Source organism: Accipiter gentilis, chromosome 23, assembly GCF_929443795.1.
Source record: "Accipiter gentilis chromosome 23, bAccGen1.1, whole genome shotgun sequence".
Taxonomy (NCBI): Eukaryota; Metazoa; Chordata; class Aves; order Accipitriformes; family Accipitridae; genus Astur; species Astur gentilis.
This window is the reverse complement of record NC_064902.1, coordinates 23,866,139-23,893,846: the sequence shown is the minus strand read 5'-3', so window position 1 is coordinate 23,893,846 and position 27,708 is coordinate 23,866,139. Positions and strand designations below refer to the sequence as shown.

Sequence of the window (27,708 nt, the reverse complement as noted above, 5' to 3'; positions counted from 1 at the left end):
CACAATTTCATCTCCAAAGGTGACCAAAAGCAAAGTGGCCGTTAGCAGGAAATATTGCATTTAATGACAATATTCAGTTGTCCTGTACACGGGAGACTCAGTCGAAGAATTACTTCTGTAAACGTTGGCTTCGAGGACTATAAATAACCATTCACTATTGCCCAGTCCTGCTCTAGTTCTGGGAGGGATTAAAATTCAGTGTCTGTCTGCTGCCATGGGAGCAGTAAGTGCAACACGTGGCGTGGAGTTTGGGCTGGGCAATGGTAGCCCATTGAAGGCATCACTGGCCAGCTCTCCCCGGGGGTACAAGGGCCGACAGGAATGCAAGCGTGCACGGACCCTCACTGCGGGGACCTTTACACCGAGATGGCCTCAGACACCCTTTCAACCTGTGGCAAACGTGCATCTCCATTGACCACAATGATGCAATGCAACCTACTCTACCGATACGGTCTTCTCTCTGACATGCACCGGCTTCAAAAAATACCTGCAGAGAGGCAAAGAAGATCTTTCTACTTTACCCGGAGAGCCCTTAGAAACTACCGCAATGGAGCAGGACCCCCTGAAAGGCAGCAGTCCCTGCATGGCACGTGGCTTCAACAGCTCACACGGGGACTTTCACGGGCGCTTTCCTGAAGCATCCATGTAGCCGTGATGCCTATGACAGCAATTGGTTGAAGTTGCAATGTCAGTATTTATACCAATAAAATGAGAACGCCTCACATAGACGCATCTAAAAGACTGACTTGCTGAGGGCAAAATCAAAGTCAAACCAAGGAGCTGGATGCTCCCGGAGATGTCACCATCATCGCTCCAAGCCCACCTCACCTCAGGACCCATACCAAGTTCCCACAAACGGCGTTTCTAAACAGAAGCGCAAACCCCTCACGGTTACCTTAATTGTTCAGCTGTGAAAGGTCCGTGTTCGCGCCCAGCACTCTGCAAGCCTGTGCCCCCCCAGGGCCCTCGGCCCCGCGCCCCCCCCGCCTCCCCTCAGCCCACCTCCACCTCCGTCCCCTCCCCGGCACGTGTCGTTGGGGGCGAGGGATGACTCTCGCCCCAGCTCACAGCGACGAGGACGGCCACGTCTCGTGTGCGCGCAAGAAGCATCACCATCGCTCGCAGGACGGCACACGCGCCGCGAACAGCAAAGGCGACCCGCAGAGCAACCACGGCTGCTTCAGACACAGGGCTTCTCCTCTGCCCTAAGAAACCGCTGATGCTAAAGCAAGCTTTGATGTCAGATCTGATATTTCTGGCCACCTGACGACAGCTTGTGACGTTCTGAAAAGTTGCTTTAAGTCACATCATGAAGTACAGAGGTCTGGGAGAAGAACGTGCCCAGAGCCGTGACATTCGCCTTGTTGCAAACATGCCAGATGGGATCTCGCTCCCTCCTTACGATACAGTAAGACATGACAGACACCAATGCACAGGTATCATGCTGGGAGAAAGAGCAAGAGTGTGATAATGTTGATAAACCCTTAGACGTGCTTACGAACGCCATCACGTTCACTGCTCCCGGTGGTTTACTAGCTCGGCAGTGACCACGTTATACACCAGAGCTATGCAGGTAATGGGTGTGATGAATTATGTTTCAATATGTTTCTTAGCAGCAGGAGGCTTAGCATACCAAAGGGAAAATTGGGGTCATATTCTGAAAGATTACCACCTGCAGAGGCCAAATGCAAAGGCAGACAGTACAGCCGTAAACAGGTCTACAAGGACTAATTTCCAATTCCCTCTGCCTGCACTATAAAACTGTTCCTTCTAGTGTCACACTGCCAAATCCAACTTAAATTTTCATGTCCTAAGAGCATCCGACACATCTAGTTTTTCATCTTGCATTGCACTGGCAAACATGCAGAGTAAAGATGAAGTAAATGTACATATTTTAAATATATTTTCGCTATTCGAGCTCAATATTTTATACAGCTTGTTCCCTTATAATAAGAACTTCCTTATGCAAGAAATTTGCATACATCAGAAAAAAATAAATATTTATGGATTATATCCTTAACTTGTATGATAATTCAAAATACCAAATGTTAAAGCACTTGCTCTGAGGGTTATGATGCAGATACAGAAGGAGGAGGAATTTTGTCTCTCCAGCCTGAGAGAAACTCTAGCAGCTTATCTAGAAGGAAATTAAATTATTCAGATAATTGGACAGAGCAGCAATGGAAAAGCATGTTGCTGCTTTCAAAGGGCATCAAATGGCTAAAAGAGAAATTGAAGCTGTATCAAAGACAATCCCACAAGTCAAATGCTTTATGCAGACTATATTCGGCAGAGATTCCACATCCCCTGGAAAAAAGAGCTGTCTTTTCTTTCTGTATCAGTTACAGAGACAATAAAGATGCCCATGAACTACTTAGAATCATTTGGGATTTGCTCAGTGAAGAAATGAACAGTGATGGTCCTGGCTTAAGTCAACAATGGATTAAAGTTGTTTCGAACTGGCGACTCCCTGGAACTGACTTTACGAGGATTTCTGAATTTTGTTGTCTCTTTGAAGGAGAAATTTGGCACAGAAGGATGTGCCAGCAAAAAAATTTTCTTGCAAGGACAGTAGTGTTTGAAGCAAGGTCCATGCCTCTCCACCACTGAAATAAGACGAAGTTCTGTCTCCTTTTGGGTTCATCTGCTCTGTTTGTTTGCTTCTGGACACGCAGTACTGCTCTGCAATGCTGCTGTCCCTGGCACGGTGATGAGAAACGCGTGTCCTGCTGCAGAACCGGGGGTGGTGGGTGGGCAGCCAGGGATGGGGGCAAAGCTGCGAACCACGTCCAGGTCACAGCGAGGGTGAGCCCTCCTGGTCCTGTACCTGTTCACGCAGGTAATGGCGATGGAGAGCTGGGAAACAGCTGCACGTACCTCTTCTTACAGTTTTCTTCTATGCTAATTCCACATCTGTGAGCTGACGGACATAAGAATTTGAAATGGATGAAGTTTTCCCACAGGGATCTCAGCTGTGTGCTGTTAACCAGCGCAGAGGTCTGTCCACAATAGGAGTGTCCCGAGACCCAGCAAATCATTTCGCTTGGGTCACTAAGGGGTCTTCAGGTGCTAAGAAATTTCAGTCACAGCTGAGTTTGGCTGTATTTCAAGCACAGACAGAAGTGAATAGCTCAAGAAATCCCATTATCAATCCTCAGAACTGTCTAATATCTCTTGCTTGACATTCGTGTTTGTTATAATAGCTATAAAATAAGTTACACATCACTAAAAGAGACAAACACAAAGTGCAACAGAAGTAATGTACATCCCCAACTTCTATTATTAAAATAATGGCTTTTCCCTCTCTCACTGGCTGAGCACTTAGCTTTTTTGAGCTAGAAATAATTCTTCATCTGTCACTTTTTCAAAAAAAAAAAAGAAAAAAAAAAGCAAGCCTTCATTTCATTCTTCACCTTCACCGCTGCACTGCTAAATTGACTGACATACAATCTTGGCATTTTAGGGTATTCAGTGCCAGACTTCAGCTGCTGTTATAAATCATATTTCTCCACACTTATTGCATTTTATTCATTTTATACATGACCAGAGATTAGAGTTCAAATGAAATAGATTTTGCTATCCTTCTTATACTCCAAACATCACTAGTCTAGAAATCTTTAATTTTACTCACTTCAACTACTGAATAATTCAATGTAAAAGGAGAAGAAAAAACCCTGCAATGCTCGGTTTGAGATTCTGAGCAAATAAAGCGGGGATCGTCTGACTGCCACGGCTGTGTCTCTGTAGCCCGGTGTGCTCGCACGCACTGCCCAGCGCTGGGTACCGCCTCAGCACCAGGGATCTCTCCGGCCGGGTATGGCCCCGGAGCCGCGGGACGAGCAGGCGCCTCGGGAGGTCTCCCAGGAAGGGGATGCCAACAGCGGGCACGCTCAAACCCTCACCCTGAATTTCGGGATTTGAGAAGGTCTGATCACGAACCGACTCTGTTCAGGCAATACAGTATCTGCAATTACCCAAATCCCTATCTTCTAGCCTTAGTTTTCAAGAGAAAATTTATGGAAGTGTTAAAATGCACTCCTTTGGGGAAATGCTGGCCATCCAGTGGGACACCAGCACAGCAGAAATGGCCATTGCAAGGCCCTGAACTTCCCAGAAGTATCTTAGGGATCAAATATTGCTCGTAATGGTAGAGTCCAGATAGCCTTACCACACTTACAGTTTTTCCTTACCAAATAGCTGCTGAGTGAACATGAGGCAAAGCTATTGCACAATTAATGTATTCCTGAATAGAAAATAAACTCAGGCCAAACGATTTCAAGACCATTCCATTTACATTAGATGGATGAATAAGCAAGAGTGAATATTCAGTGAACGGTATTGATTATAAAAAGATGAAAAAACTGCAAGCTAATGTGTGTATAAGTAAACATATAGATGGGCAAGTAGATGGGGAACTGAAAATATTATGGCCCTCATAAATAGTTATGCATAATAAAACAATTTTAAAGAAACTTTCACTCAGAGAAGCTGTCTAGCTTTCTAGAATTTTACTTTGCAGTCATTCAGGATAGATGGTGTTAATAAATAGTTCAAGAAAAAGAAAAAGTTTCTTTTTTAAAAAAACAATTTTAGATGTTTAATCTCACACCAATAGCATGTTAAGGTAAACCTCTCTGATCACCAGTCTAAGACATTAATGTTCTTAGAAGAGGTCTCTGTCAGACCGAAAGAGGTGCTGGCATTTATTACTCACAACAGGAAAACCTGAAGCCATGATTAGGTTTATCTGTCTTCCCACACTGGAGATGCCTTTCCCTGGAGTACAACACCCAAAGTTTGGAGAAAACGAAGAGAAAGCATCTAAGCACGGCCGCAGTGGAGACCATCCTACACTGCCAGTGAAGATGTGTCCAACGCTCATCACTGCAGCTCAAACACTTACGCATGCAGAGAAAACGTCTTCAGAAAATTGTACCACAAACTGGTGCTTGCGTATCACACGACGTACTAAGTGCAGAGACTTTCGACAAAGAGAAATACAGATGTACGAAGCATCAGTTGCCTGAGGCTACGTGACGTCCTGCTGAAAGAGCGCATCAGACTGAGATGTGAAGCCCAGAGCGTCATTTTGTAGTAATGACATGGCCCACGAGCTACAGCTTTCATGTATGGCTGGATTCACAGGGGAACACAAAATGACTGAAATGAGAAATTACCTGAAATAACCACTGAAGCATGCTAATAACACACGCTAATTTCTCAAATTCTAAAAATCGAAGCTGCAGAATAATAATTACAAGTAAGTCTCATTTTCACTTCTTGTTAAATGTTACTTTTCTCTGGTGAAGCAAAAATGTTTATGTCCTTACAACACTGGCTTGGGCTAAGGTTACATAGATACCATACTAGTACAGCAATGCTGAAATAGGCATATATAAATAAAATATGCCTATTTTAGCATTGCTGTAATAGTATGGCCCTTAGGAGCAACATAGAAACTGTTGGTTATGTGTGATCAGAATGGAGATGCAAGGTGCTGCAGGTCTCTCCCACCTGCAGTCAGAGAAGACAGCAACTGGAGCATCCACATGCCTGATTTCTCCCCTACAGTGCACAAGCTAGCGAACTAGATTGGCCTTCATAGAAGATCTTCGTGCGCCGTTTCTTTCTCTATGCGGGAAGTACAAATAAATGTGGAAAAGTAACTGAATGACCTTTCTATTTATTTGGAAGCAGATCTTCTTGGTTGGGAGTAAACCTTCTGTCAGCACTGAAGTAAAACTTCTACTGACCTTCTCTTCAGCCAATCTAAATACACAACTTACAGCATCCAAAAAGCGATCAGCGGTCTTGTATTTTGGGGCCTACAGCTTAACCTCCCCCCCGCACAGGCCATCTGACCCCCAGCCTTTGGGCTTTCAGAAAGTCACAGCCCTTCCGAGGTGCCACATGTTGAGCACTCAGAAGGACTGAAAAGCTCCAGGCACACCACAGTGTGCACCTTCTCATGGACCTTGCGGCTTAGGACGAAAACAGACCTGCCACGGTAAACATATTCTGACCTCATTGAGATAACTTATCGGGCTACACATGCCAGAAGGATCAAACAGTTCTCTTCCATCCTTTGCAGGGAGCTACATGGAGCCTTTTGGAAGCTGCATGAGACAAGGTGCGAAGCATCTCAAAACATGAAGAATCATCCTCTAAGGAAAAGCAAGATGGAAGCCCAGAGACAGCAGGAGCTTCTAAAACTCCCTTTAGTTCACAGGTTGGCTCTTTACACCTCGTATACTTTTATCAGTGCGTGCAAATGAGATAACATAGTATGTATTAATGCAGGTAGGCTCCTTTGTCAAGCTGCAGGTCACAACTGACGACGGGCTTGACAGTCAACAGCAGCTCATGTATCTGCACAAGGTTGTCATGGCAATGAAACATCTGCGAATGCAGCTGATATGAACTGCTGCTTTGCCTTGACAGCACTGAAAAATATTGCCAAAATTATTCATAGCCTGAAAATAAGAGAGGCGCAAATGCCCTAATGGTTTTCTCCCCACTATATGCTGTTAACCATTTTGGGTTTTGCAATTTTCTTTATTTTTATTGCACAGTAAATCAGTCAGCCTTACATTATGACAGCAAGCAGCCCTTTCAAGTAACTTATTCAGGTCTTGCAAAATTAAATTTATAATCCAAAATAAATATAAGCATTTTTATAATCACACACAGTAGCCTAGTAAGCTAATACTGCGGGGAACAAAAAAGCAAAAGAAAAAAGGCAAGCCCCAAACCACCCTTACAAAAGGGGCCAATCTCTGGCCGCACTCCAGGAGGGTGTTTCTCCAGGTTTCACTGGGGGTTCGGATGGGGCTGGAAAGGACAAAGTGCATGCACGGTGCCCATGCTGATCCTACCCTGTGGAGGCTAGGTTTTCCTGAGCTGTCAATTCAGAGTCTTAAGAAGGAAAAAACCAGAAGGTATTTCAGCCCATGCTATGCTCCTAATGAAAAGCAGGGCTCCACGCAGAAGATTCATTTTATAGAGCGAGTGTCAAAATTTTTTTCTGTCCTTTCACCTTCAATTTTGTCTCCCCTGATCCAGCCATATGAATGTTTTATTTATATCCAGTCACTTTCACCCAGTTGGAAGGCATTCTCTGAAATAAAATTGCTCTTTTTCTGAGACAGTCCAGTTAATGGATTCCCTTCGCATCCAGTCTCTTCAGCAACAGAACCTCCTTGATCTACTGACACACCGGGCTTACAAAAAAACCCAGCCCAAACCATCTCCCCTCCAAATAAAAATCCCCTGCCCCACCCAGAAGAACAAGACTTATTCTCCTACACAGCTGGATGTCATATCCTCAATAATTATACAATTCTGAACATACGTGCTGGTGATACTCTCTTTTGATCTGTTGAAGAGATTTCTGGGAGGTTGCACCCAAATAGGACTGAAGTAACACGCTGCCATGCTACACAACCGCTGGAGAGTTATTTCACCTGCTTCACCAGGTCTGCGAACACTGTCTGGAGAATTTATTTGATTTCCTCATAATTCTACTGGCTCCAGGGTATTCATTTCTGGGAGCATCTATTTCATGGACACACTCGTTCTGTCCCTACCTGACCTTTTATCTCAGAGCAGACTCCACCTGGCCTCCGTCTAACCCTTCCATGTGGCTTGTTGAAGCAACCACATATTCCTCTACACAAGAACAACCGGTGTGCAAAACCTCAAACCAATCCCAGAAAAAAATACCTTGCCCCTCTAACACATCTAAGAACTGAACTATGGCAACAGCCCTGCCTGTTCCCATGCTAATTACGGTCATCTCGTTTCCTCCATCGCTGTGGCCCTGCTATAAACCCCAGAAAAGTCAATGGGAATCTTGCAATGTCAGTGAGGTTTGACTCAGAATACTGAGAATATATTCCATATATTTGCATACAAAGTAAGACCTAATTCTGCTTGGAGACCTTCAGGGGAATTCAAAGTGCAAGCTGGTGTCAGCGGAAGAGAGGGGAAGAAAAAGGCTAATCCTACACATATTACTTCTCTTTAAAGACCTTTAGAGTAGAACACTGGTTATTAAAAAGCACTGACATATATATAAAGCAAGCCAACTTTTCACTGACTTTTTAAATTATAATGTAATTATTATTTAAAACAGAGCATTTCCATATTGCTTTTGCTACTTAGAAACAAACTTCGTTTTGGAAGTGTCCTTTCTGTTTAACAATGCCATCACAGTGTTGCACAGAGAGTGTATGTGACCATGCAGTTTGAATGTGTTTTGGGATCTGAAGGTTGCATTCAAGTGCAAAGATCAGTCTGCAATTCCAGCCCATCAGTTACTTTAACTAGGCTCTGATTTATTTATTGGCATGATAATAATTTTATTTTCTAAAGTGTAAAAGTGAACAGAGAGCGTGTTAGAGCTGCTTAAAAGAATGGTTGGATTCACATGAGGATAAGGCAGCAAAACCTTCATTCCTGACCAGCCATCATTAGGAATATAAATCCTGGCAAAATAAAGAAAAATAATTCCTTATATTAAAAAAAAAAAAAAAAAAAAAAAAAAAAAAGTTTAAACGTTTCCTTTTCTGTGAGTTACCTGAGGATACCTCCCTCACTATTTTTATGGAGCCTAATTTCTCAAAAGCTTCTGTGGGCAAAGCAAAACACTGGAGCATGAGTCTGCTTCAGAAAGCAGCCTGAAAAGCTGTGCCTGGACTCCTGTCTTCGCAGGGCTTGTGAAGCAGCCAAAACTAATGGGCTTCTTCACATAATCTCCATTTTCCCAGTCCGCAGGGAGAAAAGTTTCTGCTGTTCCTGAGGACACAAGCCCCCGTCCTGCAGTGCAACCCCACCGGAGTTACTCAGGGGCAGAAAATTGCACAGGGAGACCAAAATATTTTTGCCTTTGCTCTGTCTTGATATATTGGTTCTCAAAAGACTAGATTCCTCCGTAACTGCAGAATGGTCAAAGGTCAAACTGTATTGTTTTGACAGTGGTAGCAGTATACTGAAAGTTTTCCACCCTCAACCCCCCCCCCCCCCCAAACAAAACCCCAACATTCTCCCGCCCCCTAAAAAAAAAAAAAGAAAAAAAGAAAAAAAAGAAGGATTTCAGACATGGGATGTGGGCAGCAAACAAAGCCCCACGCAGGTGTCGCCCATGCATGGTTGCTGCCAACAGCTCAAGCCAACCGTCCCTGCAAGAAGGGTGAACCCAGACAGTTTACCCCCAGGAGCAACCCTTAAATTCTGCCAGCAAACCCCAGCACCTTCCTTTCCGAAAACCAGACTGGGCTTTCTCCGACGCTCAGATGAACTCGTGTGAATACAGAAAGGTTTGTGCCAGCCCTCTCCGTTACAAGCCCCTGTCCCCTCGCCCGGCGCAGTCGCTCCGAGTCGCGTTCCCCAGCCGAGGTCCAACGCTGCCCTGATCCAGACAACAGGCTTCCCCGACCCCTCACGCTGCACCTTGGCAAGCACTTCAGAATAAATCACACTGCATCCCGCAGGGAAACACGCAAAGCCAGGAAAGACACGTCAAGAATAGAGAAACGCTTTGTGATTATTTTTTTTTCAGACAAATTGTTCACGTTTTATAGGTGTGCACTAGTAGGTGTTAATTTTCTCTGTTATTCCTTCAGAGCTGTCCAAGTTTGCATTTAATTAACTAAATGACTTGAGCCATCCAATTCTTGTTGCTACTAATGTTTCACAATTAGAACAAACTGTTGCCACGGCAACTGCTCAATCTATCATAATTCATAAACTGGAGCGAGCTTGCTTTGTGGTTTACGCAATCCTTGGGTTTCTGTGACATGCAGATGGGCGTTTATTGTTATGCTAAATTGGGAATGGGTAATCCCAGAATACAAGATGATTTAGGTGCTCATTTAAATGAGATTTAATTACAAAAACTCTATCATTTTAGGGCCTGCCAAATTCCAGTCATTCCACGATCCCCCATACTGTCAGGAGGTATCCATGCATACCAACACTAATCCAGAGCATCAGGAAAGAGCTTCCTCTCTTAATTATCAAATGCTACATTTATTTTATTGTAAGAATAAACTGAGTCTCTGTCTCAAGTCTGATGCTGCAATGACAATTTACAGCAATATCCAAACCATTTTCCAATATGGTCTAACGAGGTGATACCGCATCCTGCTGCATCCTTTATCACTGTGTGACAGCTCACAATTCCTCGTTACCAGCTCCAAGTTAACTCTGAAATTAACTCCTACACATCATACCTGAGAGATAACATTACAAATCACTATGAATTATTTAGAGCTCCTTATCAGCAGTTTCATTGGGGTATTTATACAGAAAGCAATCTAGAATATTACAGGATGAGAAAAACCTGAGCTTTAAGCCAAATCACCTCACACGTTTAACCAATCCATGACCTGACAAAAGTTAATGGCCCACAGACCCTATTCTGCATCTATATCTTATTAAATATATTTTTGACAGGATAAAAAAGCCAAACGCTGTTTATTGCTGTCTTCATAGCTGCACAGCATACCTGCTTTTATACTTAACTGAGATTTATTTACTGTCTTCTATCCCTTATTATGTATCAAGAAATAAATGTTGAGTACCAAAGCAGTTCCCTTATCTCTGCATGAGGAAGCCACAAGGAAGCTTGTAAATACAAGGCTGAATTTGTGAAAAACTACACCTTCTGTCAGCGAATGCAAGCCCTGGGCCTCAGGGGAGAAAAAGCATCCAAAGGAGGAATTTTTCTGTGTGTATGATCGCAATCAAATCAAGCCAGTCCTGCTCCCACAGGGAAGTTTACTTTAATAAAGCTTGTCTTACCCATTACCTTCCTGAGCCCAGTGACACAGCGCTGGGCACTGAACAACCCCCCGTGCTCCGCAGACGCTGCCTGGGCACACATCCAGAAGATGTGTTTATTTTTACCCAAGCAAGTCCTTGCTCAGGTCCAAGTTAGACAAAATCTGGTGCTGGCACTGGGCTCTGCCCAATGCTGGCGAGGTGGCTGGCAGCGCTCAGCACATGGAGCAATTATCAACAGGGATATTTAGAGGCCCTGACCTTTCCTTCTTATCTTCAGCCATTAACAGATTTCATCTTCCAGTCAATAAAATACCCTAAAACTACATTGATTTTGAAGTTCTGGAGAAGCAAATCACTTGATCTTTCTGCTTAAACTTCCTTGGTCCTCCAATTAAGGTACCAGAATAAATCTTAACTACCACCTAATATCAGTTTTCACAAGACTTTCTCTCCAGCTGTAATCGTGTTTTAAGCACCTTGGCTAAACTAATTGATTTTCATTCCTTTCTGTTAACATCACCTAACACAATCTAGTGCTAAGCTTTTAAATGTGTTTTACTCTTCAGCTTACTGGTGAATTATTGTTGCTAGTTAAGTTTGTTAGCAGGATCTGTTCCACTACTAAAAAGAGCTATCTTGTCTTCAAATTATATTTAATTATCTCCATTAAACATTACAGGCTGCTCTGATGTCGAAAATGTAAATCACAGGGAACAAGAGGAAGATGATAGCATATTGTTCACATATTTTGCCCTCCTACTCCCTCCGCATTCTTTTAAATAAACGTCTCTAACTGTAAGTCCAATGAAGATCTTGTGAACGCTCGAGATATTCAATGCACAATACATGCATTATTTTTCAGTTGTTATAAACACAACACAAGCATTACTTAATTGGTGAAGCCCTATGACTCAGGGGCACAGGCAGGGTTAAACCTCAGGTTTCCCTGCTCTAGCAGAGGCAGTTAATGGCTGAATGGATGGCATTTAATGGGCAATTAGCAGTGTAAGACAGAAAGGGGGTTATTGCCGAGTGAGTAACCAGTTCTTCAGAAACAGGAGTTTCACCTCATTCCCCTGCCCTGGGTTTTGTCACCACAGACTCTTCAGCCATTTTAAAGCCAACTGCCAGCACGGATTGAAGGATCTCTTGGTGCAGTGCCTGACATCATTAGCTGACGAGCGCTAAACCCGAAAACCCCTTCCTAAAGCCCGGAGAGTTTGAGGCCAGCAAGGCTCTCCTGCCCACCGCAGCCGAGCCCAGCCGCAGGTAAGGACGATGTCCTGCACAACACGCCTGCCGTGGTACCGCTGCCGCTCCGTGGGTGCAGTTCATGGAATCATAGAATCATTTAGCTTGGAAAAGACCTTCAAGATCATCAAGTCCAACCGTCAACCATGCCCACTAAACCATGGCCTGAAGTACCCCATCTACAGGCTTTTTGAATACCTCCAGGGAAGGTGACTCAACCACTTCCCTGGGCAGCCTGTTCCAATGTCTGACAACCCTCTCAGTAAAGAAATTTTTCCTAATATCCAACCTAAACCTCCCTTGCCACAACTTCCAGCCCCCCACCCCTTTCCCACCCCCACTGCTCAGTCTGGGAAAGAAAACACACGGATCTTCAGTTTCTGCTGCGCAGAGAATACAGGCGGGCACCTTAGCCATAGCAAAGACAAAGTTTAAGATGGAAACGGTGTCAAACCACCAAACGGCAGAAGGAAAAGGCCTTCCTTGTCTCTCTTTTCCCCTGTCTGGACAGGGCATCACATCACCTGGTGACATCCCACGGCGGGGGCCATGCCACAGCCATGGGCAGGGAGGAGACCTGGGTCCCGCTCCCACAGCCCCCGCCCCGGCGGTACGGATGCGGGCTTCAGGAGAGCTCCAGCTCCGCGTCGGGACTGCACCTCCCACCTGCCGAAGCTTCGCTCAGGCAGGTCGAGCAGAGCACTTCCCCAGTGAGATCCCTTCTTCAACAGGAGGGAAAAATGGTAAAAAAATAATCTCTCTCTGATCTCTTTCCCTAGGTTCCCTTTTCTCTTCCAATTTGTCTCCTCGCCCATGCATCAGAGCAGCCCTTCTTGTATATGCTTGTAGGCATCTTTGTTTTGGCAGTTGCAGACTAACCTCTTTCTCTTTGGGAGGCTTTTCATTTGTCATAAGGTATTGATCCACTGACAATAGTCCTCCGCTGCTTTCTGCCATATAAACAACATCACGGATTTCAAAAGCTGCCTGGGAAGTAAGGGCAGAGCGGGAATCGGGGACATCTCTGTGCCAGGCACCGCAGGATGCTCCTTTCACGCTCGCTGTTGATCGGGGACATCTTGGTCCCTCCGTAACCAGGTTAAACAGTGTCAGGGCAGCTCAGCCGCTGCGGAGCGAGCTGGCCAGGGACCACGGGACGTGTCCTGCTGGTGGCCATGACCTGCCGGTGGCTGTGGTCCTTCCGCAGCCCCGACACCCACACACCCCACGGAGCAACAGACTTATTTGGCACTGGCACAGCACGACCGGGTCTGCAGGAGCCCCACAGGTCTGCAGCACGGTAAGGGAGGAAGGATCCTCGCCAGCTTTTTCTGTGGAATCATTTTTGATGAATATGAACACAGATTTTAAAAAAGCTATTATTTCAAAATGCAGAACTGTAAACATGCCTCCAATCACTTTTGACGGGGTACACCTGGGACACAAAATTTTTGCTTCGGTCTACAAAAATTCATTATTTTTTCTTTTTAACCTTCTGCTAAGCTTGTGCCTCAAAGACAAAATAGAAGGCAATTTCTTTGACTGAGTATGATGGTTTCTACTTTTACTATTATTACATGCCTGCTTAAACCATTTAAAACAACAAATAAATCCTTCAGGTCAACATTTTTCTGTTCATCTCTTTTTGTGTTTTTTTTTGCTTTGCATTAAACTGGCCTTGCTAGACTGAAAATGCACTTTCAAGAATAGCTGTTTTCTTCCTCTGCAAACTCAGCTATATTTAGCTCACTGGTATGCACAGAGGACCTGACATTTTTGTGTTAGAGGAGCTTATTCAGAGCAAACTGCAACCATCTCCACAATCAACGAAGGTTTTGCTTTGCGATGGAGGAGATTTCCTTCCCAGTCCCTGCGGCTTTGGATTTTTTACCGATTTGGTAGAAAAGTCATTTCAGCTTTACTCTCTTGGGTAAAAACATCAGCTGAATTGCTAGCTCCAAAGTTGTGCGTTCTCTCTTCTTTCCACACTGCTTTGGTGCAGGGTAATACAGTTGTACTACACGTAGGAAGTCACTGCTCTGTGACACCCATCCCGCAAGCTCACCCCGACCGAATGAAAGGCAAAACTTCTCTTGACTGCCCTAGCAGGTTTGTTTTCTCCTTCCCTTTTGTTTCTGTTTATTCTAAAAGGACCAGAAGAAAAATTTAGCTCTGAATGCGTGACCCAAGTAGGGGCACTAAAGGATGCTCCTTCCATGTGGGACTGACAAGGGTACTTGATTTCATGCCCTTCCGCAGGCTGCTTTCATAAACCATTCATAAGCAATGACAAAAGTGCTTAAGGACCCATTCTTTCTGCTGAAGTAGTTTGATCAAATGAAACCCTGACTCTGGCATACAAGTTCAGCAAGAAAATTGAGAAACATCTGCATAACTTACATTGTATTGAATAAGCCCTTCATGGTTTTCTTTTTGTTCCTGGATGAGCTTAGAATCAGCAGCCATTATTTCTTACTCAAAATAACATTATTATGTTTCTACAATACCCGTGGGGTTCAGAAACTGGTTATGATCTGCTCTCATAAAATGCTACTTCAGTTCCTAGCATTTGGCTTACAATGTTAGCCATGATCTACAGGATTTTTCTGAAAAGATGATTAACTCTTGTTCAAACAAAGGAACATTAATGGGAACTGAGGTTTTCCACAGCAAAAATCAACCTGCACTATACATCACACAGACCTAGCAGAGCACACCATCCTCTGGTCACCTGTTGTTGAAAAATCCTATAGAGGTTAGCACAGGGAATGACCTTTCAATACAGCTCCAAATCATCCCACCCGAACCCCTGAAACAGGGCTCTCCCAAAAATGCATGCTAGAAGAGAATCAGGGTTGCAGGAATATATCAGTACCTCTGGAAAACCACATCGTCTTCGTCATGTATTTATCTCAAGCCTCACATACACAGGAAACTCAAAATAAGCATTAAAATACATTATCACAAATTGAAACTATCTGCAAAGACATTCATATAAACTTACCCTCCTCTGTTCTGAGCAAATGAGATAAGTTTATGATTAATTCCTTGTAAACTAACTTTGAAGAGCTGTTTTATCATGATACAGTTACCTCTTTTTCATATATGTAGGTGCCCTGAGGTACACGTGACTCTTCGCACTATTCAGAAGTGCTATTCACCAAACAGGATTTTGTAAGACTGGTTTTTTACTGTTGCTACCATAGAAATAACAGCAAACTTGAAAAAATCCCCCACTAACACCCAACAGCAGTTGCATGGTTGATGCAACAGCTCTGCTGGAGAAATTACGTTGTCAGCTCAAGTGAGTTTGACATTGCAGAGATATCAAAACGCAAGCAAAGAGAAAAGTTTCATCAACAAAGTAATTACTCTTCTGGACTCAATGGAACTGCAATTATTTCACGTTGAGGTGTTGTCAGTTTATGCTGCGGATAAAAACTGTTAGGTAACACTGACAGGGGCCTATGCAGAGATTGCTTTTCAGATGTAAAACTCTCCTGGCAGTTCTAAATTTTCTAAAAAAAAAAAAAAAAAAAAAAAAAAAAAAAAAAGAACCAAAAAGTACATGTCAACACTATGCATTAAACACCTACACATTTTTCCCTTTAAAAATTATGTTGCTTTTTAGCCAGAGGCAGTTAAGTATGCACTAGAAAACACAGAGGAAAAAGATACCCTTCTTCCACACTTTCGCTCAGCATCTTTTTGAAGTTCAGTGCTGGTGTGCGTTCACAGGACAGGGCAGCTGGGCACCAAACAAAGCTGAGCAGAGGCAGGGTGCCCGGAGAATGAGGGGCAAATGCCCCTGCCACTTCAGGGGCTCAAAGCAGGCAATGTGAAAAGGCACCAAAACCATGCCTAAGCCTGCTGTCCCAGGCAATCTGGGATTGTTCATGCCTTGTGGCTCTTGGTTAACTTGGCAAAATCAAAACACAGAAGGCTGAGGAGGAGGAGCTGGTTTTAACTCCCTGCTTTGATGACTTGGTGAAGCAATTTGGCTGCTCTGGGCTGCACCGGCAGCATGGAGGAACGGTTCTCCCCAGATGCCAATGAAAAATTACTAATTTAGGGTTTTGCCCCAGAACATCCCCTTCGTCCCCCCAAGGTGGCACCTGCAGCAGCACGCCCTGCTGTGACACGTTCTCAGAGACCTGCAGTTTCTCTTCAAGGGGAGGGCATTTTCAGTCATTTTTGGTCTGCTTAAGTGGTCCAGAGAGGGAGATCACAGAACACAGCAGGGAATTTGGCAGCCCTGTTGCATTGTGCCCTGGTCGCTGAGGCAGAGATAGGGGTGACCCTCTCCGGATTTGCATGGGGGTATTTTCCCCTCTATAATGCATGCTCCTTCCTGGGTTCCATTTATTTTTCCATCTTCCAAATCAGATTTTTTTCTCTCTCCTCTTCACAAAAGGGAATGGAAAAGGCTAGAATTACCACAGCGAAGAGATCCCTCACTTTCTACATCAGACATCAAAGCAGCACGCTCGCAGCCTTCAAAGAGTCCCTCGGTGACTGCAGAACTACCGCGGGGTTGCTAACTTAAAGTAATTTCTGCTTAAATGAACACATCTCTGTTATGAGACAGCCACATACAAATTTAAACGTAGTATTATTACTCCATTATGAAGATACCTGCTTCAGTAATTGAAAATTTCACAAAATGAATTGATTGTTAATTATCTTTAGCTTTTACCTATACATTCCTGTAAGGCTATTACGTTATAAGCATGAACACAACAACGGCACCGCTTATACCTGACTAACAGTTGGTGGCATCCCTTCATTGGAAATGTACACCCTCCTCCTTAGGTAATTATGTGGAACATGATTGTGGCCTTGGGCTCTGCCTGCTCCGTGTTTTCAATTAGATTTTACTACAGAAGTATATATTAACATTAAAGGAGCATTACAATGCAGCAAATGTGATAAAACAGATCAATGTTAGATGTACCTTATGCTTCTGTTGTTTCAAGAATCATAATCACCATTAATTTATGGTCTTCTGAGGAGGATCTAATTACTCTAATCATCTCTTATTTCACCCAGAGTATGCACTTTTGCTGTTACCTAGCTTTAAATACCTGCCTTGACAATACAGACAACATAGACCTGCAATTTTAGCAATCCTACAGCCTTTTACTGGCTTGGCTGAATTTAGAAGGTTCTGAGCACAGTCAAGATGCTCAGATGGGAGATCTCCCAGACAGGATCAAGTGTGGGTAGAAATCCCTCTTCCAGAAGAGTCCTGACTTGGGAATACGATTGTGGGTAATATATTTATCACCAAAATGTCTTCATTCTTGCAGTGGCTAGAGATGTCTCTAAAGAGCACAGGTGTCGACTCCCACAGCCTGGCCAAATCCTGGGTGATTATTTTCTGCCCAGTGTGAATTGCCCCATCTTCCCCACCTGACAACACCGTTAATGCAGTCTTGGAGGGCACTCCGCATACCCCCGTGGTGAACACACCCTGAGAACACGCATAGAATGACACACGCCTGCCCGCCTTAAGCTATATTTCTGAGTGCTGCTAAAATAGCTACAAGCTAGCTGATACAATGCTTCTAACATGCAGTTTTTAAATCCATCTGTAAAGTGCTTTAGGTTTCTTCTGCATGCAAGAAACTGTTATTACTGTTATTACTGTATTCATTTCTGAAACACTCCAATCTTTGCCTGGCTAAACATTATACAAATTAGTGGTGGATAAAAATGCAGAATCATTATATAGTTCCAGAAATAAGTGAAAATCAAAGCTTTTAAACACATTTAAATATACAGAGATATTTTCCCACCGCTCATTGTTTTCTACCCGGTGTAGAAATGCAATTACAAGAAATTTCATGGCAACACACATTAATATACCATTTTAGTCTCACTTCAGAGAGTAGCAAAACTTTAGGAAATATTTAATGCTTTACAAAAGTGACTCAAAGTGCTTTTGAAATACCGAGTGTCAAATCCGGTGTATAGAAATGCAGCTCCATCAGTGGAAGCGAGATCACATTTGGCTATCCCAGAGCCAGGTTCCATTTCTTACACGATTGCTCCTTTTTTTGTGTTGCTTTCTGCAAAGACCCCACCTACCCGGCTTCACTCGTGCAATGCCTCACGGCATTGCTGGCGTCCTCTAAGCAGAAATAGCAACTGTTTCCCGGGCTGAGCTCTGCAGCAGAGCAGCTCTTCTCCGTGCTCCCACCTCTGAGCAACGCGAATGCCCCCGACGGCAGCGAGCCAAGTGCTTGCACCAAGTCCCGCACGCAGCACCTCTAGCCCCCTGCCTAGGAGAAACCTGCACCGCCGGCAGTGAGTTCTCGGGATAAATTAGATGTTTTTACATCCATGTCTAGTAGCTGGAGAAAGCTGCATGGAAGAGAGCTCACAGTCATCGCAGAACGATTGCACTCGCTGCAATGCAACGCTGCTGACTCGGTGCGGTGCAATGCCGCGGACTCTTTTGCAGGAAAGCACTCAGGAGTTTGCACAGCTGAGGGATTGGCATCCCCCGTCCGCCCCCCGAGTCCTGACCCGGACAGAGCCCAGGGTCCCCTCAGCACCCGCTGGCCCTGCAGGCACCAGCGCGTCCTCCTGCGGCGCGGGACGCGGGCCGACACGTCGCGGCACGGGCAACCGCGCAGAAAGAGAAACCCGCGCTCTTTGCTTTCCATGCACAGCTCTCCTGTGGCAAGAGGCAAGGTACGTGTACAGCTTGAGACGAGGCAATGAAATTATAAAGTGGCCTGTCTTCTCTAGAGATGTTGCCTCAGGCACATCCTGCAGAACCACAAAGTAAGAGAGCTTCAAGGTTTCTTAAACATACAACCACCACCCAGAAGTAAATCTACCCTCCGTCGTGCATCTCCTCATGAATCTCTGCGGCGAACAGCCTTCATCCCATCCGTCTCCTGCTAACGAGAGTCGCGCTCATCCTCCCCGGGAGAGGTACAGCACCATGTCACAGCAGCCTCCGGATCACCCACCCAAGCAGCGAGCACTCGATCGTCCCCCAGCCTCGACCGCGGAGGGGAGAGCCGGGCACCGGCAGTATCGACCTCCCATCCTTTTTGGCATCAACCAGTCTAACAACTTGTTCTATCTAAGCTTTAATTTGGCTCTCTCTTCGTGGGCCCGAAGCCATTTCCCATCATGTCAAGAAGAAGTGACAGATAACCACACTTCTCTCCGCTATACTGAAGTGGTAGGGTATGGTATACCCAGAAATCCCAGGTGCCCAAGTTTAGGCCGCTATAATTTTGCTTCACTTTTTTTTTATCCCCCCCCCCCCCCCAATTTTTTTTACAGCAGCCTACTAAGCAGAGGGAGAGGGGGCAGGTATTCCTGATGAGGCCATCTACTCCCTGAAGTGATTAGTAAACACTGTGAAGCAATCCAGTCAGTAATATTATATTTTTCCTGAGCTGTACTCTCCCGTAGGAGTTCTTAAAAGCAGCTGCTAAAGGTCATAAGCCAGCTATGTTCAGTAAGCAGTGGGTCTGTGAGTGTCTGTTTGTTTAGGGAAGAAACCTCCCACCAAAGCACCAGGGAGAGAGAAACAAGCGTGTGGCAAAAGATCGATGACTCCAGAACTCAAAATTCCTTTAGCACCTACTGCTTCAATGATATTTATGTAAATACTGACTTCTTATTTTAGGGTTAATTCATTAGTAGCAGTAACATATTACAAGATTTTTGTGCTATTTTTTGACTAGCAACAGCATCCCTTTCCACTTGGAAAACAAAATGGATGCAGAAGGTAATAAAATAAATCTTATTGAGAACTTTACCGAGAAGTTAGACATTTAAGATTTTTGATTGATTAGTTCTGCTTAAATTAACTTTGAAACTCTATAGACACTTAACGGTATTCACAAGGTTTTTTTACATACTTTTATGGTAGTGCTCTTGTATATCCTGACAAAAATATATGCCAGCAGGATCATTTTTGTAATAAAGGTTATCACCAGAAAAAATTCCACTGATTATTTCATTTCTCTATTTCAAAGAACACTTAATTTTCCCCTCAATTAAAATGAAATGCTATGTACTCACTGTGAATAGCCCAATACTCCACAAAAGTGGACTTTATTGTATACTCTGTTCTTGGAGCGCCTCCAGACCTTACAGCTCCAGCCTGAAGGGCCTTAACTGAAATTAAGTGAAGCTGCTTTTCAGTTCAGGCTTGTCTCAAGACAGCTCTAATATCAGATACTTACAATCTGTAGTTTTGTCAGGGATACAATCTTGAGGCTGGATAAAATTAAGAACTTCAGCATCTGAACATGAAGCAATGGGCAAACTGAAAGCGTATCAACGAGAGAAATTAATATTTGTGGTTAGCGAATTTTATGCAGGTACTACTAGCAGAACGCTTCTTTAAACAAAAGCTACAATTCACAACTGTCCTTTTATGAGCCCCAGATTATGGCAGATTCAAAGTCACGTTCCCTGTGAGCCTCAAAGCCTGATTTTCTCCACCATCCAACAGTATAAAACTCCAGCAAATGTTGCATTAAAATCCTCATAACTCCAAAATCCACATATGTAGAGTTGCTATAGCAACTGTCATCTCAAGCCTTCCCAGGGGAGAAAATAAATGTGTGTCCTACCTGGTTAATCGGTATTTGTGTTACAGAGAATTGAAGGGTAACTTAGTTTCACCAAAAAGTAGAACATATACTGAAGTGCTACCGCGTTAATGTGACATTATTTAATCTGAATAAGAATTTGCTTTGCATGTGCCTTCAAATTACAGTATTTATGTAACACTCAACACAATAAGTAAAAATATGGCTGCCAAATGTACCTGACTTATGCTGCTTATTGATTTGAAGAGGGAAGGTGGAAGAGTGGATGGGATTAAGGACTTCAGTTTTCATAGTAGTTGTATTACAATAAAAAAAAAACAACATACAAAACAAACAGCCCTACAACCGAAGGGTCATGTAATCTGAATGCAAAAATAAGCTGATGGAAGATGATGACTATATAGTCAACTTTTCCCCATTTCTCTTCATTCCAGGATGAATAAAGCTCCCAAGTAGGAAGACCACACTGGCTGAGAAACCATCATCACTCAGTCAGAGTCATGACTGTAACTGTTTTAACTTGAAAAATGTCCTGAAAATAATTCAAGAAAAAAAATCCCATTTGGAGAATATATTCAGGAGCATGTTGACAGTTATCACTTGCTTGTAGAAATATCCAGAAATGTATTATTTTAATCTTAGCAATTACTAAATAAAAGTAATCACAGCTATGAGGCAATAAAATCTCGGTGAAGCAAAAATATAATGATGACATATCCCTCTATGTTAGTTCAATGACATAATTTGAGAAAATAAGATCTTAGGAGAATATTCAACATACACAACTACATCTGTACATAGTTAAAGAGTACAGATATGGACTTCAAACCTGCAGAGACAATGATTTCTTTTAATCTAATGGTTATAGCTCTGGCGAGTTTCCAAATTGCACTCCTCCTTCAAAATCTGAAGAGCACGCTCACAGGAAGCCATACATCTGCACATACTAATAAGCGATGCCGTCAGTCTGAGTAAAATGCCAGACGTGCTTGTACAGTAATGCAAAGCAGCATTAGGTTTTGGGCAAGCAAAGTACCCAAGTGGATACTGTCATGCCGGCTACATAAAGCAGATTGATGTTCAGGTTTGCCATTAAAGGGAACCAATTTTTCAGTATTACATCCTAGGGATTCAGGAAATCTAATTTAAGCAACAGTGTATGTATATATAGTAGTACTAAATAACCACAGGAGAAGAAAATAGCTTGTGATCTCATAGTCCTTCATAATTAGAGCTAAACATTGTTCGAAGAAAGGGAGAACACGACGGCAAGACAAAACCCCACCCTAACCAAAGCTGTTTAACACAAACCCACAGGCGATTCCTCCTGCCCTATTAATCTCCATATACCACCACCAATATACCCAAACTCAGCATTCCATAGTCTCCCAATCCATCCTTCCTGCGCAAATTTTCTTAAAAGAAGAGATTATTTCCTAAAGCTTACTTCCACTTTGGGATGTGCTTTTTATCTCAGCTTCCTTCCTGGGAGATTCTCCTGCAAACATGGCGAAGGAGAGGGACGAAGCACCTCTGGGAAGGCTCCTGCTTCTTCAGGCTTTGCCGCCAGGCTGTGAGGAGGCTCTGCTGCCCGTCTTTGTCACTTGGCCACCAAGTGCCGGTGAGCAGGGACCCCGGGGCTGGGGACACACTGCCGGACAGACAGCCTTACAGACAGAGCTGCTGCGTGGTGGTGGCTCTGTCGGAGGAAGGTGAAGGCGAGTTTCTGTCTGTATTGCTGCAGAAGGCACTGACTGAGGATGCCACGCATGGGTCTGGGAGTCGTACTTCTATCCGCCTGTCCCAGCCATCTTTTCATATTCACTTAATCATAAATACAACTACGTTACACGACAAAGGCTAAAAAAGTGGTAGTAAGAAGTGTTGAAAAGTATTGTTTTTCCTAACAATAAATTGACTTCTATGCACAGAGAAAGCAAAGCAGTATTTTAAGAACTCTACATCTCACACTGATTTAACTACAGATGCTTTTCCCCCCTTCACTTTGCTTTTATGGTGAAAGTATTGCCTCTGGAAATCTGCAACGGTGTAAGTTTTAAAAATATTTACATTACAAGCGAGACTAATAATAAAAAAAGCAAACTATTACTGCCACCTATGAAGTGATGTTTTCAAGTTGTGTTAGAGCATATCACATGCTCTGCCACGCACTATCTGTAAAAGGAAAAAAAAATAAAACCAAAAAAACCCCCCAAGAAATGAAAACGCGTGACTTTGTGAAACCAGGTTAATCTCAACGCGTCTCCTAAAACATTGCCCAAGCAGAAGCGTGTTGCCAGGGAACAGCCTTCCCACGGAAGGAGCAAACCTGGCATCCCTGCAGCAGCAGCAGCGGCACGAGCCGGGGGTCCCGAGGCACCACGCGAGACGGAGCACGGCAGAGCTCCCCGTGCCGCACGCAGGGACAGGGCACGGGGACCTGGCCCCTATCAGCCCCGGCAATCCCCTCTGCAGTGCCCTGCCTCTGGAAACGAGTTTCAATCAGAAACAGATAATCAAAGTAAAAGTGGAGGAACAACCAAGCGAGAGGCTGCAGGGACTAATTAGTCTCCGGTGCAGGGCTGCGCGGGGCAGGGTGCGAGGCGCAGCTTGCCGCAGGACGCGTTCCCACACCACCTGCACCCCTTCCCGTCCTTTCACTTTTGTACTCTAAAATTTTGACTCAATTTGGCTTATTGATTTAGCCGTGCTTTGCCTGACCTTACAGAGCAATCTGTGCTCTTTTCAAGTGCCACTTCGTATTGACTCTGCCGTGGAGCTATGACTCCTATAATTGGTTTAACAGCTCTTTGAGGCCACTTTGTTTCTGATAAGATACCCACACATCTGCCGAGAATTTAAAATAGTTTTGTTGTCAAAAACAATTACACCAGGAGCGTAAAAGCAGCGTTTCATCCCTACAGTCCCTCTCCAAACGTGTGGGTTAACAAGCTGAGCAACACCAAGGTGGGAGCTGGGCGGCAGGCAGGGATGGGCACCGTCCCCTGTCCTCAACACCAAAACCCCACTGACCCTTCAGCTGATGAAGGGTTTGGTCGTTAGGAGCTGCTTAGAGTGGAACAGTGAGCGAGCCCCTCTTCTCTGTTGGGATTCCTCTCTATATTTAGTGGCTTTCTACCACCTACTAATGGAAGGATCATTCCGAGCAAAGACATGGCACGGTTCCAGTCCCCAGTACTGTGTCCTGGTCCTCGAAGGTTACATCAGCAGTTTAGAATATATACTGACAGTTACAGGAAAACACAAGAAAACCCCACCCCAAAACACAACCGCCAAAACCTAGACAACAGCAGCAATTACCAGGTATGGGGCAACGGCTATGTGACCATTGCATCAAAGCTGAAGAAACCCAAAGAAAGGTGAAATGTGGTAAGGACAACCATATTCCACGCCCACTAGGAAACGACACGTTGCATTACCAAACTAAGCTTATAAATTATAAGTGACCATGTGTTTTCTGAATTTTTAGATAGTGGACAAAGAAACTGGCTGAGTAAATGCAAGCTGTGAAAAGGTCAGGAATCTGCTTTTTCCATGTGCCACCTCCCATACACCTAATGTTTTACCTCCATCCTGTAGCACAAACTCCGATATCTCACCTTTCTCAAACCATACCACCCGCCTCCAGTCTGCTGCAAATGCTACTGCTTGAATTATTTGCCTTTTATGAATTACTTGGAGCATACTTCTAGTTCTTTTTTTGTTGCTGTTGTTATTTTCTACACTGAACAAGGTAGGTATTTTCAATATGCTTTCTACAAAACAACATTATGCTTGTATTTATTGATAAAATAAAGTAAATCTATACAATGAGAATCACAACATTACATATAACACCATTTCTCACTTTAAAAGATTGTGTTGCATGAGATTTTCAGCAGGTGCAATTTCCATTTCAGCAAAGAGCTGTGTGGCTAAGCTTAAGCACAATATTTTCCAGAGAAAATATCTGACAGGAAATCACTAGCAATCACCAAAAAGTACAATCCCCTCACCCCCACTCAAAAAAAGAGGGACAGAAAAGCAAGCAAAGCAGCAGAACTACTGCAGCTCAATTTCTGCATAGGGCAGAAGGGGGAAAAAGCCCAAAGAGCAAAGCCATCGGTACAGCGCACTGACCGAACCTGCTACAGCCAACGTCTGCCACCGCCATGGCCTGGGGCAGCTGGAGAGACCAGCTATCGTGGCTGTACCTAAGTGCATGCACTGCACATAAGCACATTCACTGCACGTAAGCGCATTCACGGTACGTAAGCGCATGCACTGCACGTAAGCGCATGCACGGCACGTAAGCGCATTCACGGCACGTAAGCGCATTCACTGCACGTAAGTGCATTCACGCATGTTGCATGCACACCCATTGCACAGGTACGATCACGCTGGGCGGTTTGTTGGACAAAACATCGCAGCTTTCAGTCCACGGAATTGCAATAAGCCCCCGCAGCACCCGAGGAGTCTGGGCTGCGATGGCCAGCAGGTACTGAAGTCCCGTGTCCCCCCTGCCAGGGCTGCACCAAGCAGCAGCGGCCAGTGCCGCCGGCTCCGTCCCCCTGCGCTGGAGCACAGCAAAGGGAAGGGCTGTTTCCTTCGCCCAGTACCCTCTTCTGTGCTCTGTGTGAAATCGAGTTAATCAGCATCTCTTTTGCTGTCCTACACGAATTTGTACAAGAATCTTACGCTTTCAAAGAAGTACAGGGTAAATCAGCTCTATGACTGCATGGAAACCTAAAGCTTTTGCTACTGAATTATTTTGAACACTGGCAGCAGCCTTTGAAATTCTTTGGGTCTTTCTATCACCTGCTTAAATCTTTGCAGACAACAATTTAAAGCACTTCATCTTGGTCACCTGCAGGCCTAAAGCATTCCCAGGCAGGGAGCACAAAAGCTGCACTGTACTCCCTGCATCAGACCAAAGTTACAAACGGGCCCAACTGTGTTTAAAGCTGCTTATGCTGTTTCTTATCTCTCCCTTGACAGGGAGAGCAGAGATGTTTGAAGCATTTGTAAGACTTGGCAGACCTCCTTTCTAGTTGAAATTAATTCCCTTTAGGGATGCAACGGCTGCCTGTAAAGCCCATTGCAGAGGTGAGATGATACGTGAAAACCTCCATAACCTCTGCTTCCTCCTGGGCAATTCCCTCTTCCACCAGTGAACTGAGGCCAAAACAATTGCAAATCTCTGTACAACCAGTGTCCTGAATTGCAAAGAACAAAGCTCTGGTGCAGGCACCTTCCTATGGAAGGGACTTCTAGCCAAATCACGGACCCGCCCGAACGACACCGCTGTCTTCCTGCAATTTTACTTCAATAACCCGTAATTTTAACAACTGCAAATTTGGAAATTATATCCCTGGCACAAAATGAGATGTGGTAGCTGGGATCTGAAATTTGCTCACTCATTTAAAAGATGCAATAATTTTATCCACAGCGGTGAGCTTGCCCAAGTCTTGCATTAAAGAACAAATGTTAAACGAAGACAGAGGCAAAAAAAAAAAAGAAAGGCCAAGAAGCCAAAGCTCTTTCCTGCACAGGGAAGCTTGGGTTCGGTAAGTGGAGATAACTGACAATGTGCTACTAAATCCATGCAAGATCTGTGGGAGAGCATTTGAGGTGAGGTCAACGATGCCTAGATTCAGCCGGAGGAGTACGCCACAGGTAAGGAGACATGGCAATGGTTTTCCCTGGGCTGGGGAGGGTAAAACGATCTTACAGTTGTTCAGGACAGCCTAGTATTTTCATTTCTCCCTGAAGACTAGGCTTGCAGGTGCTTGTCAAATCACTCTGAAATTACAGCTATCTCCAAACGAGATTCAGAGGGAAGCAAAACCAGATCTCTATCACTGAGCATTAGCTGGAGCCACTTGGGCAGCAACAGGAACGTGCAGAAGGGGCCCGAGACCCAGGAGGTAATTGAAGTTGCAATGCTCAGTCACTCACAGTTTGATTCAGCCCTACACATTGTAATAGTAGATTGATTTTTCACCTCTTGAATACTGTTTACTCAAAACACACAGAGCAACTAAGGTTTTCCCTTTTTAAACACTTTAAGGGCAAATCTGAAAAGTTTTTTTCTTGCCAATAGACCTTCCAACACTTCATTTGGAAAACGAATCGTACTGTCCTCTGGCTCTTTACTATAGCCTGCTTCCTCCAAGGCCACCATCCCCACCAACAAATATCATGAGAAGAAGGGAGTGACTTCTCCTTGTTCTGCTGTGTGAGACAAAAGAGAGGCTGTTAACGTTTGTACCTAAACCATCATCACAGCATCAGCTGCAACACACAGGGTTGGGATCCCAGCTAACTGCTGGTCCCAGCAGAGCTGATTCGATATATTTACCGAGTGCTTTAAACCTGATTTCTGTTGGCAGCAAAGCCCAAAGCTGACCAAGTTTTGCATCTCTTCACATGCCCATCTGCTCTGATTGCCAGGGCCTATTTCCCTAAGCTGCCCAGCTCCTTTGCTCAGCTTCCAGTGCCTGCGCAGCTGTGAGCGCAGGATGGATGTGATGGGCACTTGAGCCCCGGGACAGACACACTGCAGACTCCTCTGCAGCATCTGAAGCCTCTCAAAGCCAGCTTCTAATTGAATCTGATGGCGCTTTGCAATAATTCATTTTTGTAGCGATCCAACTAATGGATTAGATCCTAGTGTTTGGATGCTTTTTCTTAAGTCGCGTAAGCGTAACATTTTGGACTGGCTTTTGGTGAATGAACAACATGGGCTTAAGTAGACCCACTTGCGAAGAGAGGCAACCTGGCATTCAGTCCAGGACTCTGGCTATACCCTTGCCATGAGCCATAGAGTAAGTCTACCTGGGCTGGTTTAAAAATAACCCATGCAGAATGCAGTGCCAGTCTAGTCTCAGCAGCTGGAGCTCAGGACAGAGCTTTACCCTGCGGTGTAAAGGTGCCCTCAGGCTGCTGTTTGTGAAGCAGAGCACTCATCAGACTACACACTGCCCTCAGTACTGAACTCCAGAAGCACAGGAGTATACTTGACCATTTTTTGACTTTTTTTTTTGCTTACATCTTGTATTCAAAATGATTTAGTTAAGAGATG

At 44.3% G+C, this 27,708-nt stretch overlaps 1 protein-coding gene across 1 annotated transcript in view; it reads right to left on the bottom strand.

Annotated features, from left to right (window-relative positions):
• Positions 1-27,708, bottom strand: part of GRM7 (glutamate metabotropic receptor 7) — a 307,513-nt gene that overhangs the window by 39,887 nt on the left and 239,918 nt on the right. The gene's annotated exons all lie outside the window — the stretch shown is intronic.